At 34.3% G+C, this 8,555-nt stretch overlaps 1 long non-coding RNA gene across 1 annotated transcript; it reads right to left on the bottom strand.

Moving 5' to 3' along the window:
• Positions 1-6,385: 6,385 nt before the first annotated feature.
• On the bottom strand, positions 6,386-7,569 carry LOC107889106 (uncharacterized). The gene is made up of 2 exons (XR_001681637.2): positions 7,165-7,569; positions 6,386-6,741 (listed from the first exon to the last, which is right to left on the bottom strand). It is a non-coding gene; the product is annotated as an uncharacterized lncRNA (long non-coding RNA).
• Positions 7,570-8,555: the final 986 nt, after the last annotated feature.

Here is an 8,555-nt window from a genome sequence, read left to right as displayed (position 1 = left end):
TTCTTATTTCGTAACTCTTTAATCTAACGAGCCAGAATACGAATCGGTTCTTCCTCGTACATCATATCGGGCTTAATCTCAATCTCAGACGGGCTAATCACATGTGGAGGATCAGATCGATATCTACGAAGCATCGAAACATGGCATACATTTTGGATCTTTTCTAACTCAAGTGGCAACAACAGTCTATCCGCAACCGGCCCAATCCGCTCTATAACCTCATACGGCCTAATAAATCTCGGACTCAATTTGCCTTTACAATTGAATCTGAGTATTTTCTTCCACGGCGAGACTTTCAAAAATACTCTATCCCCGATCTGAAACTCTATATCTTTACGTTTCAAGTCTGTATATAATTTCTGACGATCTGATGCTACTTTTAGACTTTCACAGATCACTTTCACTTTCTGTCCAGTTTCTCTGATCAAATCAACCCCGTGTATCCTGTTTTCACTGAGCTCAGTCCAATATAAGGGTGTACGACATTTACGACCGTACAAAGCCTCGTAAGGTGCCATTTCGATACTCGATTGGAAGCTATTACTATACGCAAATTCAATCAGAGGAAGATATCGTCCCCACATACCTTCGAGCTCGAGAATACAACATCTCAACATATCCTCAAGTATCTGAATGATTTGCTCAGGCTGACCATCTGTTTGCGAATGGAAAGCAGTGCTGAAATGTAATTCCGTACCTAGTGCATCTTGTAGTTTCTTCTAAAACCGCAATCTAAACCTCGGATCTCTATCTGTAACAATAGATATGGGCATACCATGTAACCTCACGATCTGAGAAACATTTAATTCAGCCAGCTTATCATGCGAGTAATCTGTATGAACCAGAACAAAGTGAGCAGATTTATTCAATCTGTCTACAATAACCCAGATTGCATCTTTCTTGCTCGGTGTCAAAGGTAAACCGGATACAAAATCCATCGTAACTCTGTCCCATTTCCATTCAGGTATCATAATCGGCTGAAGCAATCCAGAAGGTACCTGATGCTTGGCTTTTACTTGCTGACGACTAAACGTTTCGATACAAAGTCAGAAATGTCTCGTTTAATAGCTTGCCACCAATAGTGTTGTTTCAGATCATTATACATCTTCGTACTACCCGGGTGAACAGATAGCCGACTGTTATGAGCTTCATTCAAAATCATCTGAATCAACTCTGTATTTCTCAAAACGCATATTTGGTCTCTGAACTGCAAACATCCCTCGGTGTCCACTTGAAATTCTGAATCAACATTCGAATCACATTGAGCTCGCTTTACTATTAAATAATTATCGATCTTCTAAGCTTCACAAATCTATTGAATAAATAATGGTTTTGACTTTAACTCGGCTATTACGCACCATCATCTGACATAACCATATGTGCATTCATTGCACGCAAAGCAAACAGGAATTTTTGACTTAGAGCATCAGCAACAACATTAGCCTTTCCCAGATGATAGTCAATCACTAGCTCGTAATCTTTTAGCAACTCTAACCATCGACGCTGTCTCAAATTCAGATCCTTCTGAGTCATCAAATATATCAAACTTTTATGATCAGAATAAACATGACATTTTTCACCGAACAGATAGTGGCACCATATTTTCAATGCAAACACAATAGTTGCCAATTCTAAATTGTGCGTTGGATAGTTCTTTTCATGTGGCTTTAACTATCTCGAGGCATAAGCTATAACTTTGCCTTCTTGCATCAAAACACAACCCAAACTGTTTAAAGATGCATCACTATAAACAAAAAATTCTTTACCCGATTCTGGCTGAACTAGCACTGGAGCTTAGGTCAAAAGGGCTTTCAACTGATCAAAACTTTTCTGGCACTTTTCTAACCACTCAAACTTAACATCTTTTTTGCAGTAGCTTGGTCATCGGGGTTGCAATCATCGACAACCCTTTCATAAATCGTCTATAGTAATCAGCAAGTCCCAGAAAACTTCAGACTTCAGAAACGTTTCTCGGAGGTTTCCGGTTAAGTATTGCCGAAATCTTACTATGATCAACCCGAATACCTGATGCTAAAATAACATGTCTCAAAAAGCTAACTTCGTGTAACCAGAACTCACATTTACTAAACTTCATATATAACTATTTTTCTCGCAAAGTCTGTAACACAAGTTTCAAATGCTCGGTATGTTCGGTTTCATTAGGGAGTAGATCAATATATCATCAATGAACACAACCACAAACCGATCTAAATACTGTCTGAAGATTCGATTCATCAAATCCATAAAAACAAAAGTTGTATTAGTAAGTCCAAAAGGCATAACCAGAAATTCATAATGTTCGTACCTCGTTCGAAAGGCAATTTTTAGCACATCGGAGTCTTTAACTCGCAATTGATAGTAGCCGAATTTCAAACCTATCTTCGAAAACACTGTGGCTCCTTTCAGTTATCAAACAGGTCGTCAATCCGTGATAATGGATATTTATTCTTTATAGTCACCTTATTGAGCTGGCGATAATCAATACACATTCTTATAGTTGCGTATTTCTTTTCCACAAATAACACAGGCGCACCCCAGAGGAAGAAACTCGGTCGCGCGAAACCTCTATCTGTCAACTCTTGCAACTGAGCTTTCAATTCTTTTAATTCAGTAGGTGTCATTCTGTATGGAGCTATCGATATCAGAGTAGTCACCGGTACTAATTCAATACCAAACTCAACTTCTCAAATAGGTGGTAAACTCGGTAATTCTTCAGGAAACACATCCAAATACTCACATACAACAGATACTGATTCAATCTTTCTTTCGGATACTTTACTGTCAAACACATATGCAAAGTAAGCTTCACAACCTTTTCTTACATATTTCTGAGCTAACATCGAGGAAATTACTGCCGGTAAACCATTCAGATCATTAGATTCAATCCAAATAATCTCATCATTCTGGCACCGTAAATCAATAGTCTTTCTCTTGTAGTTTACAACAGCATCATGCAAAGTCAACCAATCCATACCCAAAGTTATGTTAAACTCATCAAATGGCAACAACATTAGATCAGCCAAAAAGCACGAATCTCGAATCATCGGGGGACAATTCTTACATACTTTATTAACCATAACACACCCTCTAATCACAAATTCAGTAGACTCAACAAAAAAAGTCTTATTGAATACTAAAGTCTCATACGCATAAGAATGAGTCGAACCAAGACCAATCAATGCAATTACACTAGTATCATAGAGAGAGAATGTACTAGTACTAACATCTGGGGATGAAACCTCCTCGCGTGCGCGAGTACTATAGGCTTTGGCAGGTGCACGAGCCTCAGATCGAATTGTTGTATCTTTCGTCCCTCTCTGACTGCCACTCACATTACCCGAATGTCTGGGTGGTCTGCCTCATACTGACATATTACTCGGTCTCGCGTTCTGAACAGTGTTTTGCTTGGATAAAATAGGGCAATCTCGGATAAAATGATCCATCGATCCACATTTAAAACAAGATCGATCATGCAATCTGCAATCTCCAAAATGCCATTTACCATAATGCTTGCACTCGACTTTAATTTGTCAAACATTGCCAACACTAGCAATCGAAGTGGCTCGTGAACTCACAGGAGGTCAGTCTCGATCTCGTCTAGTAAAGCCCGCAGTATCCTCAGATAGACTAGAATCATTTCTGAACTTCTTCGATGCTGAGTGAAAAGTCTTACCTGAAGATCTTTTACAGAAATCTCTGGTTTCAAATCAGCTTTTCTTTTCTCTTTCTCGAGCTATTCGGCTTTGTAAGCTCGCTCAACAAGTAACATGAACTCTTTAATTTCAAATATACCAACCAGCAATTTAATGTTTTCGTTCAAACCATCTTTGAATCTTTTACACATGATAGCTTCAGTTGAAACACACTCACGGGCATATCGACTGAGTCTCACAAATTTCTGCTCATATTCTATCACAGTTATACGACTCTGTTTTAGTTCGAGAAATTCCTTGCCATTCTGATCAATGAATCTCTAGCTGATATATTTCTTATGGAACTCAGTCTGAAAGAATTCCTAGGTCACTCGCTCTTTCGGAACCACCGACACTAGTGTATTCCACCAGTGATATGCGATGTCTCGTAACAAGGATATGGCACATTTTAAGCATTCATCCGGGGTACAAGATAACTCATCAAACACACGAATAGTATTATCAAGCCAGAATTCAGCTCGCTCAGCATCATTATCATCAGTAGCTCTAAATTTTTTAGCCCCGTGTTTTCTGGTTTTATCAACAAATGGCTTTGGCAATCTCAACAGATCACTCATTTAAGGTATAGCAGGTATCAAAGATGGAGTAATCGAGTGTGGAGGTTGTTGTGCAGCCGAATTAGTCTAGATATATTGAGTAAACCAATCATTCATTATTTGATAGAAGGCCTATTTAGCCCCCTCCTCATGGCTACTCGAGGTCGGCCGAGAATCAACTGTCGCTGTCCCTTGCGCAGGAGCAGGCGCTATACTCTTGACATCATAAGCTACAGCTCTGTCGGGATCCATTTACTATATAAAAGCACATTTTCAAATGTTAGGAGTCATCACACTATCGCAGTAATTATTATGGCATGTATAGCTAGACTCACACATGCTACGTTAGTCCTAGAATCGACTAAATCGTAGCTCTAATACCAATAAAATGTAACACCCCTAACCCATATCTGTCGTCGGATTGGGGTTATAAGGTATTATCGGACATAACACAGTTCGATACAATTACTCAATTCAAAAATATTTATATAGAGCTCTAATGCTTAATTTATAACCCGATACAATTCATTTCATATTCAAATGGAATATGTGAACTCAACATTCAAAGCATACTAATAGCTTATAAATAAATGGATCTGTCAACTTGTAAATTTATAAAGTTACATATCATCATATTCATATAAGTAGCATATATCTCAATGTCCCATTCATTTCAATTCTAACCAAAATTTGTATACCATTCTCCAAAAACAAGCATATTAAATAATACACATATACCAAAATAAATTTGTGTCATATGAATATATATAGCCGAATACATTTTAATACCAAAACATGATATAAAATATACTTTTCAAAGATAATTTAATCATCAATTATGGATACATATGTATATTCAAAACACAACTTCCATGAACCATATTTAAAAGAAACATACAATATATCTCCCATCATATTCGGTCATTATAATATGTCCTTTATTACCAACTTATTTATAACACGTTAACCTAACATAATAACCTAAATTTTATATATAACTTTTCCTATACAAACCGCGTCTAGGTTGAGCAAACATATTTATGCATGTATTATGACCATTTCATTTATCAACCAATCCCAATATGCACACACACAACACAAGTTCTAATCATCCAAGGTAGGCATAATATGTAAAATAGACTCAAACCATTATTTAACCAAAACATACTCAAGCATAGAGATTAAGCCATTTTTGCATGACCTTTATACATAAACCAAAATACAGCATTCCAAAACACATTCCAGCCTATACATGCTATAGTTCCAAAATGTAACTTATAAAATACTGAAAACAGAGTGTGATATACTTTGCTGACGATCCCCGAGCTTGTAACTTGAATCCAAAATCTATAAAACAGAATGAACATGAAAACACAAAGTAAGCTATAATAGCTTAGTAAGTCATAAGCAAATAAACATCCCAATGATATAATTAACTTATTTTAAGCTAGTCCAAATTTTATTATCATTATCAAGCTTAACATCAAACCTACAAATGAGTTAAATATCACATTTTTATACACGAAATCTACCTTGGCCAAAAGCTCACTTAATCAATTTGACCTAATATTATTCAACTTTCAAAGCCAAAATATCTTAATATAATCAAACATACACATACGCATTTATATAAGCTCAAGAACCATAATATAACATCATGTACAATACCACTTATATGGCCGAATATACATGATTACATATATGCACATATCTAAGAATCAATTCTACAAAATTCATACCATTTATTTACAAGACCGAATACACATACTAAATTCACATGTAATCTCCATTTGTATCACACATAATTAGTAACAAATATCAAGTTACTTATTTACCTTATCTTAAGTAAACAACAATCTAACTCGTACCTGATCATTTAGCTCGTTTAACGTATTTAATTACGACATCAGCATAAAATGTTTTAGGCATAAACTTATAAAAATTCACAGGCATAAAGCCTGTTAGGCCTAAGCCTGTATTTCACACCGGCACAAGGCCTGCTAGACTCAAAATCTAATTTTATACACCGGCAATAAGCCTGCTAGGCATAAGCCCCATTTAATTCACCAGCACAAGGCTTGCTAGGCTCAAAGCACGAATATCACTATTATAAAGTTGTCTCATAAACAATTCATATATCAAAAATTTCAGATATTTCATACAGTTCTTACGGACTTTCAAATGTTATAACTCAGTCGAATTAAACTTGTAAGCAGGCCAATTTGCCCGGGTCTACCAAAATAAAAAATAAATAAAAATAAACCAAATATAAATTAATTGAATGGTCCAATTATCAATCTATTACATATCATACCCAATAGCCCATTTATAAACCCAAACAAAACTAATCAACCCCATCTCTAACCCATGACCCTGATGGCCCGATAGGCCCAATATCTAAACCAAATTTCAGCAAACCCTAGCCCTAGCAGCAGTTGCGCCACCAGCAGCCTCCGTACGCGCCAGCTACCCCCGCCACGTTGCCTCCGTACCTGCAAAAGAAGACAAGCAAAAGACGGACACAACTGCAAGAGCAAAAAACCAGCAGAAACCTTGTATTTTTTCTTTTTTTGTTGTGGCTATAAAAAGCCAAGAAATATCAATGTATCTTCTCCCTTTTTTTACGCACACTACAATACATATACTAAATAGTAGAAAAGAAATCAAGAAAGTTATCTAAAGGTGACTTCAAAATTTTCCCTTTTTTCTGTCGATTTGCTCGTATTATTTTAGCATAGAAAACGAAAAGGATGCTTGAAACAACACCGATGAGAGCCCTCATGTCTCAGGAAAATGGTGATTCGGGCTAGGGTTGTTTTCTCTTATTTTTCGTCGGATTTCGCCTTGCTATTGACAGAATAGTACAAGATTTTAAAGTTTTTTTTTTAAAAAAAAAGGGAAAAGAGTACTCTTACCAGATCTTCGTAGGCGAGGCCTTCCTCAGCAAGATTTGATCTCCATTTGTGCACCGTCAGCCATCAAATTGATGGTGGTTTCGGCGGCTGCTTAATGAACCCAAAGAGAATGAAGGGTTCTGTTTCTTTTTTTAAATTGAAAGGTTATTTGTGCTTTGAAAAGAAAATAAATAGGAATATGTATTTTAGCATTAAAATAAGTCTGTGTCTTTTAATTAGAAGAGGGGAATTTGCGCGTTAAATCCTTCCTTTTGTGCGAATATTCAATGGTGCCTTATTTGTTTTGCCTTTTTTTTAAATTTGGCTCTTTAATTCGTGCGCGTTTCCATTTTAGTCCGCGATACAGTGCTGCATTTTGGGCTTGGGATATTTGCAATTCTAATCCCCATACATTCATGCGCCTTGTACATTGATCTTATTTATGATTATTTGTAAATTATCCCTGTTATTTTGGGTTCAATTTTAATTTGATCTTTCATTTGTATAGTTTGCTAATTTAAAATGCATTTAATATTTTTATATGTATTAATCCATGTTAATAATTTTGTTTGTTTACATTTGTATAATTATATTGAGATTTTTTTTATCTTCTTATTTTTACATTGTACATCCCGTTTCTTTAAATATTTTATACATATTTGTATACACATCATTCTTATTAAATTTTCAATTTATAACAATTATTATCTTGAAGTTAACAATATTCTTATTTATTTTTTTGACAAAATCATCGTTTTAAAATTTATTTTTTACATTATATTATTTTAATGCCTTATTATAAAGTTTTGTTTAAATATTTATATACATATATTGATATATAAATTATTTTAATAGATTTTTCTATTTAAAATACTTCTTGCTTTATGATTCATCAAGTATTTTTCTTTATGTATATATGAAACTATTTTAGGAACTTCATCTTTGTAATTATAAAAATTATTATTTTTGAACATTTCTTTATATTATATTGCTTTTGTGTTAGCCTATTATTTAAATGTTTTGATATAAGGGTATGTATATAATTTTTAGACTAACTTAAAATTTTTATATATTATTATTAATCTCATGATCTTTTTACAATAAATTTACATGTACATATTTTTTATAAATCTATTTTGTGTATTATGTCTTGTCATGTATCTTTATTATTCTTTTGTGTCATATATTATTTAAATTATCATGTACTTTGTAAACCTTTAAATGAATTTGTGTTTAAAATATTTTACATGCAATTTGATTCAAACTTTTATTCTATAATATTTATTTCAATAATTATATACTCTTAGTTTCTAAGCAAATTTGTGAACTTATATATTATGTATTTTAAAAATATTCATTCTACAATATATATTCTAATGATTGCATGTGTCTATAAGCTTGTCTTTACAAAT

This window comes from Gossypium hirsutum, chromosome A09 (genome assembly GCF_007990345.1).
Source record: "Gossypium hirsutum isolate 1008001.06 chromosome A09, Gossypium_hirsutum_v2.1, whole genome shotgun sequence".
NCBI lineage: Eukaryota > Viridiplantae > Streptophyta > Magnoliopsida > Malvales > Malvaceae > Gossypium > Gossypium hirsutum.
This window is presented reverse-complemented; position numbering and strand designations above follow the sequence as displayed.